Source organism: Malus sylvestris, chromosome 10 (genome assembly GCF_916048215.2).
Source record: "Malus sylvestris chromosome 10, drMalSylv7.2, whole genome shotgun sequence".
Taxonomy (NCBI): domain Eukaryota; kingdom Viridiplantae; phylum Streptophyta; class Magnoliopsida; order Rosales; family Rosaceae; genus Malus; species Malus sylvestris.
Genome location: NC_062269.1, coordinates 20,210,298 through 20,222,534, shown reverse-complemented (window position 1 = coordinate 20,222,534; position 12,237 = coordinate 20,210,298). Strand labels below are relative to the sequence as shown.

At 37.4% G+C, this 12,237-nt stretch overlaps 1 long non-coding RNA gene across 1 annotated transcript; it reads right to left on the bottom strand.

Annotated features, from left to right (window-relative positions):
- On the bottom strand, positions 1-1,711 carry LOC126586948 (uncharacterized). Its single transcript, XR_007610938.1, has 2 exons — positions 461-1,711; positions 1-245 (listed from the first exon to the last, which is right to left on the bottom strand). It is a non-coding gene; the product is annotated as an uncharacterized LOC126586948 (long non-coding RNA).
- Positions 1,712-12,237: the final 10,526 nt, after the last annotated feature.

Here is a 12,237-nt window from a genome sequence, read left to right as displayed (position 1 = left end):
TATAAAATGGAGTAGTAGCCCTTGCATTATTTAATTGAAAAGGAAGTTGTGTGGACTTGCCTAAAGCACAACTTTTACAAAAAAAACTTGGAAGAAAATGACTTAGAGCCTAAACTAGAGCTAAGACGAGACAAAATCGAGGATGAATGGTGACCGAGACGGTGATGCCAAAGGGTGGAGGATGAAGTGGCAAGGGCCTGTGGTGAGGAGAGTGCTAATGGATAAAGGCCATCTCTACATGGGCCCTGAAACAATAAAGCATCAGTGTGCAAATCATAGATACGATAGAAGGACGGAAAGAAACAAATAACGACATTGTTATCATGTGTAAAGCGTGCAACAGACAGGAGGTTTTTACGTAAAGACAGAACAAGAAAGACATTACGAAGATTAAACGGAATAGAGTTAAAAGAAATAGGAATTGTAACAGTGGATGTAATGTTTAGAGAATCACCATTACCCAATTGAACGGAGTTAGGACCACGATAAGACTGTGGATAGGGGACGGCATTGGGATCGCCCGTCATGTGGTGGGTAGCGCCGGTGTCGGGAAACCAAATGTTGAGATCCTGATAAAAAACCACCTGAGAGCCCGCAAAAAGGGGGAAAAGGTTCTAGGCCGCCATAGCGATGTGGACAGTGTGCAGCACTATGCTGCGAGGTGTAGAAAGTGTGGCACCAAGGGCCGGGTCCCAGTAAACTGGAGGTGGGGCGCCCAAAGAACCCACGCGGGCCTGGCCAATAAGAGGGATTAGAGGGCCCATGCCAAGGTTGCGGAGAAGGTTGCTGAGAATTGAATGGAGGAGGCTCATTCCATTGTTGTTGTTGATTGCGGGGATTGGTATTACTGCCAGGACGCCAGCCGAAGGTATGACGCTACGGACCACTGTTCCTTTGGGGACGGCCGTTCCAGTTGCTATTGCGACTGCCAGAGGACTGAGAAGAAGCACGAGCTTGGTGAGTAGTAACGAGGGCAGTTTGTAAAGCGGCAGTAGTGGTGGATGTGTGAGGGTTCTGAAGATCAAAAGCTTCAATCTTAGAGGTCAACTCCTCAAAGGTAGGAAGAGGGTGACATTGATTATAGTAGTGGTAAAGGTAAGGTAGTCAGATCCAAGACTACGGAGAACATCGGTGATGAAGTCTTTAGGATCGACGGGACGGCCGATAGCGGTGAGTTTATCAGCAAAAGATTTAGCATGCTGAAGATAGTCAACAATAGAACGAGATCTTTTGGAAAGATCAAGCAGTTGGTAATGCAAGGTAGCGGAGTTGAGAATAGAGCCGTGGGCTAAGCACTGTTGAAGACAGGCCTAGACTGCTTGGGCAGAGTCATGGCCCACGATGAGAGCAAGGACGGGTTTTATCAAGGTAACAGTGATAGAGCTTACAACCAACTGATCGTGTTGGTACCATAGGACAAAAGCGGGGTTGGGAATGGTAAAGGTAGTAGTCACAGAATAACTATGAGAGTCAAAAGCGGTAGGGGAAGAGGTAGTAGTGATAGTGAGGGTGGTCGATGGGGGTGGGTGGAAGCCATCAACAAACTTCCACAGATCATAACCAACAAGAAATGGCTTGATCTGACGAAGCCACGTGAGGTAATTGGAGTCATTGAGTTTGAGAAACTGGGCAATAGCAAGTCCAGGAAGTGGAGAGGTAGATGACATGATGAGAAGCAGGATCGAGAAGGGTTGTTAAGCCAGGGAAATGGATGATACCATGTAGAAATATATATTAAGAGAAATAGCACAGTAAACATGAAGCAATAATATTGGTGGAAGTCATACTTTTCCATTACTCATAATCAGGTATAAATATACAAGTTTACAGAGAGTCCTAAAGGGATTGTGTAGCTCCCAATACAAATCCTTACGGGATTACAAATCTCTAAGATAAAGGAATAATATACAGAAGATAATTATGGAGATTATGAGAAAGGTAAAGACGTGAAGGACTCTTTACTGACAAAGGTAAAGACACAAAGGTAAAGACGTGTATAAACTGTTTTTCATTACTCTTGTCAAAGACTAAAATACAATTGTTATCTCTCTAACTATATATAGTAACCAGAAAACTTAATGACTAAGCAATCTTATAACTACCCAAACATACAAGATTGTGACACATGTATGTCTAGGATTATGATAGCTGTACAAATACCATCTTACACTTAATACCTCCCCTCAATCTCAACTGGGAAATCCTAGCTTGAGATTGAAACGATGTTGCAAGAATAGCGGACCATGTAAACCTTTAGTCAAGATATCAGCCACCTGATTTGAAGTTGAAATATATTTAACCAGTAAATTGCCTTTCTGAACTTTTTCACGAACAAAGTGGAAATCTGTATCAAGGTGTTTGATCCTGGTATCAAGGTGCTTTTTCTCTCTCTATAATTTCCTTGCCGAATCCAGTCTAATCCCTGAATTCCATGCATTCATCGCTCCTTCCTTCTCTATGTAACCCCAATCCCTCCCAAACTGAAATGACAATAATGCCCACCGAACTTTTATTTTCGGGCTTTGGATCTCAAAAATAGGTATTATGTTGTGAATAATATGTGGATGGCCCACATGAATAGTCTGTTACTATTTATGCACAGTATTTTCACTATTCATTTATGGAAATTTTGTAAAGTGAATAGTGTTGCTACAGTAACTTTTTCCTATAAAATGAAAGTATGGGAAGAAGATATGAAGTAGTGAGAGACTCATGAAAGAGGAAGAGAGAAAAGAGAGGAAGGCGAGGAAGAGGAGATAATAGAGAGAGTTATCTTTGTACTTTTATTATTTCAGATTATAATGAAAGCATTACTGCTGCCCCGAGGACGTACTCCAGTTATATTGACTATACATGAACCTTGTAAATTTTGTGTATTGTTTATTTATTCCACTGCACACACCGTCTATTTTACAACACGTTATCAGCACGAGAAGCTCTCATGTCAGTGGAAAGCACAACGCCACAAATCATGTTCACCCCTGTCGCCTGGAATCTCACAAATAAGAAAATCTTTTCATTTCATCTTAAAATATTCGTACTACTGATTTTCCTGAAGAAAATATATATATATATATGTTGTTATATGACTGTATATCATCCTTTGCATAAGCAAAAGAGTACAGAATCAAAATTCGTAGAAAATCTGACAGCCATGTAAACAGCCTCAGAACTCCAACTTGCGCACATCGGATTTAAATACTTTCTTCTTCAAAGTTGTTCGTCCGCCTAGTACCTACAACATATCAAATTTTCAGAAAATTCCAACAGTTTAATCATCGCAGATGCCTGAAATACCAAACCAGTTTCCAATTTTCGCAGAAAATTAGACAGGCACCTTATGAGTACCAAAACTCCATTTCGGTAGCTCAGATCGAAATTGTTTCTTCACGAAAGTTGTTCGGTATCCTCTTATAAATATCATAACTTTGAACTAAATCTAACGGTTTGATCTTCTCATAAGTTGCAAACGCTCTTAACTCCAAAACTTATGGGAACTGTTTCGACTTTTTCGAAACTCACCGGAGGAGGAACACCAATTGGAACTTAGTGTTACTATTATTTCCTGGGTAACTAAAATGACTTCGAACTGTGAAACAATAATAAAAATAAAGGGGATGAAACAAAAGAAGGTTGGGCGGTGCAGTTGTTGTTGCTCCTTTTGTTGCTGATATGTCCTCTAAGGACACCACTGAACGAGGAAGGTGAGACTGATGAGAAACAAAGAAAGTGCTCAGGTTTCTAAGCAGTGGAAGAAGTATTATGTGGAGGAGTTGGAGGATAAGGCAAAAACAATGGGACCTTTTGAAAATATGACAAAGAAAATAAATAATTGAAAAAAGGGAAAAGGTGGAATCTTGCTGTGCCGACACAACATGTAAAAAAGAAATAATAAAAAAAAACTAAAAAGAACAAAGGCTTCTTGGAATTTTGTAGCATGTGAATGAATGAATAATAATAATAATAATAATAATAATAATAATAATAAAGGTAAGGTTTTTTGGATGGTGTTGCACCACCTAAGAAAGAAGAAAATATATATTTATTTATGTGAATGGTGTTGGCTTAAAACACTTTCACAAGTTCTATTTACTTTAAAGAAATTTATTTATCATGGACGGTTTTACCGCCTGCTGCTTTAAGTTTTGATTTATGTGAATGGTGCTGAATTAAAGCCCTTGTCACAAGCTTTATTTACTTAAATGCAATTTATTCATTATGGCTAGAATTACCGCCTATTGCTTTAATTCATTTATTGTACTTATCTTTTGTTATGATGAGTATATAAAGGACCTGAAGTTCCTTGATTAGATCAGAACATGCAGTTTCTTGATCCTCATCATATAAAATGATTGGACCCGAGTTCTATCATACACAAAGATCGGGCATGAAGTCCCTTGATCTTGAAGATCAGGACATGAAATTCCTTGATGAGTACCGTAAGTTTGAAGTGTCGCAATGCCTCAACTTAATTGTAATAAAGGCCATAAGAGTCTCAGTCTACATACTATTAAATAAGGACCAGAAGTTCCTTATGTCCATACTCAAAATGGTTTAGCAGAAACATTTATTAAGCGGATGAAATTGATTACCCACGCTCTGCTCATGAAAACGAAATTGAAAAGACCGTTCCAGAAGAATGAAGAGAATTTGTCTTATTTTGATTCACGAAGCAATCAACATGAAAATGAAGTAAGAATAATTGAATGATGCAATGATGTGTCAATCAAATGCCAGATGCATTTAATAATGCAACAAAAGTGATAAAATCACATGTACTTGCTACAAATGTGCCTACAAGAAATGATTTATCTGTTGCACGCCTGAAGCGTGGCGAACCTTCAGACTCAAAAGGTTCAGTTATTCAAAAGAAAAAGAGTATGGTACTACTGAACTATTGCATTCCCGAAGCATAACTGTTGCATGCCAGAAACATGACAGTCGCTACATAGATACACGTCCTAGAAGGACAATCTGCAGACATGGGAATGATGATGTATCATGCATGAAGCAGGATTGACGTATAGGTTCTAAATGACTCAACTCCTGGAAGTGGAGATTAAAATCCAAGCTCTATAATGCTCAAGAAGAGGGTATGATCTGCATTCTCTAAACTATGATTGTCCTGTAAGAGACAGTGTAATGCCTTTGAAGAGGCAATGGATATCCAAAGAAATGAAAAGCTTTTATGCAAGTGCATGCACATGAGAATATGGGATCATTGATTGATGATAACCAATGGTAATTTTGGTTTTTACAAGTAGCTACTAAATTTATCAATGAGTTGTGTTGATATTGAGTCCCATTCTTTTCCGTCAACAAAAATTATTGGCCAAAATGGAAAAAGACAATTCCATTACAATTTTGTAAGAACGTGGAGAAATTGACCTATATATATTTGAATATAATACAAATAGCCAAAAGATGTTGAACCAAGGAGGTTACATTGGGCATTTGTAATACAGTGAAATACACTCACATGAAATGACACAAGGTTGTAAACGAGTTCATATGAACGAAGAATTATATATGAAGGGTTGTGAATCGCCCACATCATATCTCCATAAGTAAATCCCTCAAGTATACATGGGAGCAAATTGCTCTGTATATATTCCAAAGGAAAATGTGTTATGAAGTGTAGAAAATCCCTGAAGGATTCAAATTGCTTGAAGTAAGCCCTAGAAGGGTAAAAGCATAAATTATGTACTCAATAGTCAATACCAATGAATGGTATAAATTGCCTTAGTGAGTACTATTATTATGATATTGTTGCAACATACTAAAATCTCTTGCAAGAAGTTGATGATATTAAATTAGAACTCTTGAAGAGTTAATGATATTAGATTAGGACTCCTGAAGTGTCTAGAAAGATTATAAAGTGTTGAAGGAAATATTGTCTTGAAGGAAATATTGTCTTGAACTGCAGATCGAAAAATACGTTAACACGAATCCTATCCATGATGTTTATGATATTAAAGAACCATATGGATTGAAGATTATGAGTTAAATATTCAAATAATGTCGACATTAAGAATGATCATTTATCTTAGTATGGGTAAACATAAATTGATATTCGGTCCAGAAGTACCACATCCTAGTAAAGTATATGCTTTATTGTATTTAGCACAATACACTGAATGAAATAAAGCTTATCTATTAATATCTTCGAGAAATTACAGATATGTACATACACATGAGTTAAAACAAACAAACAGGATGAAGTCTTTACAAAGGTTGCTCATGTGAAGTCTCATTACTCGGAAGTACCCCAGAAGGGGAAGGCACTGGAGATTGATCATGTGGCACCCCAGTACTTGGCAAAACACTAGAAGGGGAAGACATTAGTTGCTTTCAGAATCTAGCAACGAACCTCTAGTGATCACTTTGAATCCGACTTTCAGATTCCTGCAACTGGTCAAGCTTTCTTTTCATGCTGGTCGAGTAATTATTTGCAAGCACGTGTAACACTCTATTCTCGTGCTTGAGCCCTCTGATCTCTTGTTTAAGACTTGCCACCTCAGCCATCAATGATTCAACTTGGCGAGTTTGAGCAAATAGGCGTTGGCCCATATTGGATACAGAGCCTGCACATTGAACACCGAGAGCCAATGAGTCTTGAACGGCCGACTCATTAAATCATTTTGAAAGGATTCTGTTATCCTTTGGAGTGAGAAGAGTCCTAGCTACCACAGTAGCGGTTATGTTATTCTTTATCATAGAGTCCCCAACCGTAAGAAGACCATTAGAAGATAAGAAGGACAGGCGCCATATGTTATCTTGACGCTGCTCGTCTGTATCACTCATAAGACTCAAATCTAAGCAAATGTTAGATGGGCAAGCCATTTTTAGAAATGATGAAGGAAAAAAAAGGTCAAATAAAATCTCAGAAGTGCAAGAAGGGAAAATTTTTATACAGGCAGCAACTTTTTGAGCATACTCTTGAACACAATTGATGTCTCTATAAAAGAAGAGGCAACATAGCCACTTGTTCAGAGATCGAAGAGGCATTGCTCTCCGAATTTCAAAAGCCAGATTTTCCTGAATAAAGTTTGTTGACATTTTTCAGACACAATCTCAACTTTTTCTGCTATCGCGTGCAACTTTGTCAAAGATCTCTGACAAAGTTGAAAATGCATAAATCTTACTATTCCAACTACAACATTGTTGCCGACAAGCGTGGATGACAAAGCCACATCCACACCACTACCTGTTATTGGGGAAATCTCTATATATGTCGACCTCCATTCTCCATAACAAGGCAGACCTGCAAGAATACCTAACTCTTCCTCATCTCCGAGAATGCATCTTCAACAAAGCATCTCAAAATATTCAGTTTTCTTCCTCTTCGAGAATATCTCTTCAAAACAAGTCACACTAGAGCAAGATTATCTCATATCATTAGGGACGAAAGAAAGAGTATCTCATATCATGCAATCTCTTTGTCCTTTCCTTTGTCCTTGTTCTTACCTGCAAAGACAATGATAAAGAAAGAAATATGTCGGAACCTCCACTCAAACTCCCTGTAAGGAACCGACTGCCTGGAACCTTTCTTGATTGCTTACCTAGTATTGCTCTCGAGTAGCCATCTTCAACTGTTGTTGGAGCTGGGTCTCTAGTCACCAAGAAGTGATGAACCATCCAAATGCAAGGGTTGCATTCCATTCCTGCATCAGAAAGCAAATACTACAGAAAAATATGCCACACATGCATAGGGGAAAACTAGGGAAAATACTACTTAACAAAGGGGAACAAGTAAGGCATGTGAAAATGATACATTGAAGTATGTGGAGACAAGCGCAACAAACACGTGCTGATTTATCCCCGATAAAGCCGAAGATCACTTGCCACGTGAAGCTCCTCACGGTACAACTTCATTCAAGATCAAGTGTCCACAAACCTTGAATTAAATTTAGCTTCAGATAAAAGAAGTAAATTCAGACATTTGGAGGAAGTCTAGCAGAAGGCCCTCTAGCCCAGTTCAAGAACAAACCTGTGAAAAGTTAACAACAAGTAAAACACCTCTTTTGGCAACTCTTCTTACTAAGAGACTGAAGCAGAATGATTAACGATCAGCCTAAATGATTTGAAATCAGGGGGAGATACTCATCAGGGGGAGCATCCAAAACAGATCAAGATTTTAATGAGTCAATCGAAGATTTGTGGCCATCCAAGGGGGAGTGTTGTGAATAATATGTGGATGACCCACATGAATAGTCTGTTACTATTTATGCACAGTATTTTCACTATTCTTTTGTGGAAATTTTGTAAAGTGAATAGTGTTGCTACAGTAACTTTTTCCTATAAAATGAAAGTATGGGAAGAAGAGATGAAGTAGTGAGAGACTCACGGAAGAGGAAGAGAGAAAAGAGAGGAAGGCGAGAAGGAGGAGATAATAGAGAAAGTTATCTTTGTACTCTTATTCTTTCAGATTATAATGAAAGCATCACTGTTGCCCCTAGGACGTAATCCAGTCATATTGACTGTACAGAAACCTCGTAAATTTTGTGTCTTGTTTATTTATTCCACTGCACACACGTCGATTTTACAACATATTAAAGTTATTTTTCACACGACCCACTATTTAACAACCCAAATACACAATACAAACAAACACATGGCCTGAAGAGTCTAACCCAGACCCCCGGGCCAAAAAAAAGGAAAAAAAAAATGGCAATCCTTTAAATAAATTGAAATCCCCCAATTTCAGATTCACTGTAGCTGAGCTACAGTCACCCCCTCCCAATTTTAGAATAGAGTAATATCCCATGTATTACAAAGAGCGTGCACAAAAAGGTGTTTATGATCATACGTTGTATCTGTGAATGGGCTTTGCTTTCTAAATCATATTCTACTTATATGATTTCGAACTTGGTTTTATGATATGCTTAGTATAATACCTTGTTTTAGAAAGCACAAATATTTTATGTGATGACGATATTGTATAATTTATGAGCTTTGAGAACCTTCCTTGCGAAACGTTTATCTATCGTGCTTTACTTTCAGAAATGCAATGCTTTATGCGATAATAAGATTTGAGGCAATTGTGATTTGAGAGATTAGACATGACATGTTTTCATATGATTTGTTTTCTCATCATGTATGCTTGCATGGTGTCTATTGTACTGTCTCAGACCAAGACTAGTGATCGGATCATATTTATATATATTTTTACTTCAAATTCACTCGTCTTTTCTTAGTTAGTTCCTTATATTTTTGAGCTATTTACGTTATTTTTGTGTTTATAGGATTTGTTATGCAAAGAAAATAAAAATGGCACAAATGAGTTTTAAATAATAAATTCGTCGAAAATTGCTTTAGTCGTTCTCATTCTGTCATGGGTTATTGGTAGAATTATGTCACGGATTATAGGTCTGAATGCGGATCTGAGAAATTGGATGCGTGGGTTGGGATGCTGGTTTATATTATGCATGGATCGGTGAATTGGGAAGTGTGTGGCAGTGATGATCATGAATGGTGTTTCCCTCGGACTAAAACTTGTTATGCACACCCTAGAATCTAAGCTTAATGTTGAGAATTTTATATGCTATAATTTATATCACCATGCACGTAGTCTCATTTTCACTATTTCTTCTCACAAAGGGAAACTTGAAAAGTTAAATAAAGATAGAGAAAGATAGGAAGAAGGTAATTATTTATTCAGCTTTACTTGCTCGATCTTGAAATCGTTGTCAGAGAATCAAAGATGTTCCCTTCTTATAGACTGTAAGTTATGTGGATAAATGACATTTTCGATTGGCTAGTTTTATGTTTTCGAAGTGTGTTTATTTTCTAATTGGAAGCATGATTCAAACTTGTTATTTACTCACTAAATTTTGTCAGGTTGGGATCAGAGTTTGCACTGAGGTTTTATTAAACTTAAAGATATTTGGTGGAATGCGGTAGGTGGAGAATAAGCTGCCTTTGGCAGCATGTGAAGTAAAAGCAGCACTAGGCCACTTGCAGCGTGGAGCGCAGAAATAAGAAACAAAAAGAATAGGCACTTGCAGCGTGAGTGTGGTGGGTGAGGCATTAGCCTCGGGAGAGTGCAGCCTTGAAAAACCGAGAAGCAGCCTTGAAGAGAGGGGGGAAAAGAAGAGGAAAGGGGAGTGAGGGAACGCGGAAAAGAAACGGTGAAAAAGGAAAGCTGCCCTTGGGCAGCGTGAGGATAACAAGGCGCGGGAGGGGTGAGTACGAGCAACAGTCCACACAGGCGCAGGAAACGGGAGAGCAGGGAGAAGACGCACAGCGCCAGCGCAACGGAAATAAGGAGAGGCAGAGAGAAGGTCAGAGGCGCAGGAAAGGAAAGAAGGAAATAAGGAGAGACCAAGAGAAGGCAGGGAGGACGCCAGTGAAGAAAGCAGCAAGCTGCCTTCTCTCTCGGTTAAATCTTTCCAAACTTATATTTTATTTCTGTTTTAATAATGTGTAACTAAATTTATTTTGGCTAGAGGTTAATTCAAAGCCATGAATATATTTGTAATATGAATTGATTACCTTCAGTTGTGATTTCTGAGTTGTGATTTAATTTGCTTAACTGCTTGATTGATAACTAATTTGTGTATGTCGATTAAGAGTGCACGCTTAATTTTCATGCATGAATTTGATGCTAGAATATAAGGGAGTTTCACCTAATCGTTATGAACTTATATTCACAAGTAGTGAAGGTTGTTATCCACAATCGTGTTAAGTGAATTCTAGGCTGGATTAACATGCGTATTCCATAGTTATGAATGCCTAGTCAATGTTTATGATTTCCGTTGAACTTAATGATCTTTGTTGAATGTCTCTATCATGCGTATTCCATAGTTAGGGATTTTGATGAGGAATAATTTGGTTGTAATGCGTCTTCCATTCAATCCAATGAATCTAGGGAAATCTAAGAGTTAATTTAAGCGGACCTAATTAACTTGGAACGTTGTCATTCACAATTTATTGAAAGAACAACTGAAAATCAATTTAGGTTGCATATGTGTCATGTGTGGAGAAAAACCCTCTAGCTAGTCCGTCACCTATCCTTTCACCTTAATTTCATGCTTTTGTCAATTCTGTAATTTATTTAAGTTTAATTTACGTCTCGTCAAAACCAAACCCCCCTCATTATTAAATTATATTATTTAGTTAGTTTTCATTGTTTTTAGTCTTTTAATTCAATTTCCGTCAATTTCAATTCCTAGTGTCTAATTTGATTGTTTTCATTATTTTGAGTCTTTCTAAGTGTGTTTCGAGGTATTAGAGTTTTTAGCCTAGCTTTGTGTCCTTGAGTCTTGTTTAATATTTTTAAATTAATTTAGAATAGATTAGCAATCCCTCCTAATCCCCGGCCTAGAACGATACCCTACTTACATCTATACTACAATTGTCAAAAAGAGGGTTTAATTTGTGTGTCAAGTAATTTTCGCACCAACTAGCTTCACGTGTAGATTTACATTGCACCGTTATGCTCACATTTGATCCATTAATGGTGCCAGCTTGTACTAGTTGCACATGCATATAGGACTTGAATGTGATGCGTTTAGTGTCAACTTCAGGTGTATGTAGTACTAGAGTATAGATTTACACACTCAACTAGTTCATATCAGAATTCACTACATGAGCTCTTGTGTCTGCATTATTTGATGAGCATACCATATATGTTTATTGATGATTTATGATTTATCTGCTTAAGATAACAACTTTTCACTGATCCTATGATATTTCAGATTTATTACGGTTTACAACAAGATATTTGGAATTCGTGATTTTTAACCTATGGTTTCTTCATAATGACTTTATATTAGGATTTACGTGACTTATTTGTATTTTTGAAATACTGGCTTTTACATTATTGCCTTGGTTTTTCAAACTTACGATGTAGTACGATTTTGATTAATATATGGGTTTTTATAGCGAGGGGTTAGTATGTTCGAAATAGATAAATAATTTTTTGAAATCTTTTTTTTTTTCCACTCACATTTTTTTTTTTGCGCCCCTTCAGAATTTAGTAGGCTTTAAAACTCTTGATGTCGAGGCACGCCAACATAGGATTCACTCACCATTATTCTTAATAATTTTGTGATTAATATCTTTGAATGTGTTACATTGTATTTTGGATGTGTTACATTGTATACTTTCACTTTAGATATTTAGATTCTCTAATTTCTAATTCATGCATTTATTTAAGGTTCATCACACTCAATGCACACTCTACTCATACTCTTACACTAATTTATTTGTACTTTTACACATTATTTCCATATT